The sequence below is a fragment of the Zalophus californianus genome, chromosome 3 (assembly GCF_009762305.2).
Source record: "Zalophus californianus isolate mZalCal1 chromosome 3, mZalCal1.pri.v2, whole genome shotgun sequence".
Classification (NCBI taxonomy): domain Eukaryota; kingdom Metazoa; phylum Chordata; class Mammalia; order Carnivora; family Otariidae; genus Zalophus; species Zalophus californianus.
The window spans coordinates 146,994,286-146,996,188 of record NC_045597.1 but is presented as its reverse complement, the minus strand read 5'-3'; the positions used below and the strand labels follow the sequence as shown (position 1 = coordinate 146,996,188).

General features: G+C 36.6%; 1 non-coding gene across 1 annotated transcript; it reads right to left on the bottom strand.

Annotated features, from left to right (window-relative positions):
- Positions 1 to 423: 423 nt before the first annotated feature.
- LOC113921137 lies at positions 424 to 530 on the bottom strand. Its single transcript, XR_003519539.1, has one exon. It is a non-coding gene; the product is annotated as a U6 spliceosomal RNA (small nuclear RNA).
- Positions 531 to 1,903: the final 1,373 nt, after the last annotated feature.

Sequence of the window (1,903 nt, the reverse complement as noted above, 5' to 3'; positions counted from 1 at the left end):
TTTACTGTACCAGACTTACAGTAAAAATACTGGTCAAATTGTTTGGGTGTAAAACATCAGTTTTTTAAATCTTTTTTTTTTTAAATAGTGTATACCAAATCTCTCAATTCCATAATAAGTAGGTGGTTATTGCTCTTGAGTTTTCTCCTCACAATAGTTTAAAAGAGCATTTGAGCAAAGATCCACATACATCTAGTTTAAACATGATTGCTTGAAAATGTTTCATTCTTTCTTCACATCTCTGGTTATACATGATGATGCGGATCCTGCCGTCTCATCGTGAAGATTTGACTTGATCCTTGAAAAGATACAATGTGGTGAAAATTTTAAGAAAGGGATAATTTAAATAATATGCTTCCATCAAGGCAAACATGGTGTGTGTGTGTGTGTGTATGCACATATATATGAGTTTATAATGTATTGATAAATGATTATTCAAATTGATTTTTATGTGTCATCCTTGCACAAAGGCCATGCTAATCTGCTCTGTACTGTTTCAATTTCCGTATGTGTGCTGCCAGAGCAAGCACAATTCAAATTAATTTTTAAATTATGAAGGATACTTAAATATAAGTTGGAAAAATAAATGAATGTGAAATTCACCAAAAACATTATAGAAATAGAACAGAAAGACTTAAGGCTTGAATTGACATCTATCTGTCAGTGATTTAAGAATCTGTAGCTTCACTGCAGGGCTTTCTTCTGAGTTCCAACAATATATCCACTGTTGCTGGATATATCATGTAAGGCTCAAAATAAATTTGTAAGAAACTACCGTATGTAGTGGCATCTTTCATATTTTATTACACCTATCCCCACCTTACTCTTCATAATCGCCTTTAAGAACTTTAGTTCTCGAGGGATCGTCTCATTATTTTGCACACCTCAAGTCAGTCATTGCTCAGTCCACAGTAATTAGTCCAAGAGACAGACACCTGGCCCAAAGAAACCCAATAAGATCCTTTTCGGTAAGTTTTTTTTTTTTAATTTGGTTTTTCTTCCTCTGTGATCATCGCCTCCAAATTACAGGCAGCCGTATTGTCACCTATTATTGGGAACTGTTTGGGAATTAACCTATGCAAATAAATCAGATCCAAGATATGTAGAAGGAAAAACAGCGACTTGAAGATATTGGTTCCAGCAGTGACTGTAGTCTGATGAATTCTTTGAAAATATGAGAGACATGGATCAATTAATCATGTTTAAAGTGAGGTCTATCTCTTACAACTGAGAAAATCTTATCTTTACCATTCATTGTTATCCACAAACTTATTCCTCCTTCTTCATCGATAATGAAGCATGAGGTTACCATCGTTGTTTTCCTACTAACCTCTGGTTTGTTGTGGGACCGACTTTGAGAGTATAAGGTCCTTTGTTGGGTAACATGAAGATACAATGTTGACATCCCAGCACAGCATTGGTGTTGAGGATAAAATGAGTCCAACGCCTGCACTTTACTGGTAGTTATCCACCCAAGTGACTAAGAATTGCCTTTGATTTTTCTTGGCTATTCATTACTTTTTATCATCCTGCTTATATCCCTTTTAATCTTCTCTTTCTTCATTCTTACTTATTCCATTTTAAGTATACCTTGTCAGTATACCATAGATCTAACAAGAAACTCAAAATCTTGGTGGCCTCCAGCAATAAATGTTTCCTTTTCTCTCACAGGAGAGGTCAGCAGTTGCTGGTAGACCACTATAGCTTCTGCCGCACGAACTCTCACGTTCTGACTCCTGGGCTGAAGAAGCATCCCCTCTTGGGACATACTGTTCTTGTTGCAGAAGGAAATGAGTGAGTGAAGGTAAGATATGCCCACTGACTCTTAAAGCATTTCCCTGGAACTCACACTCTGTTACTTCACTCACAGTTCCTGGGTGCAAATCACCAGACCAAGCCAGTC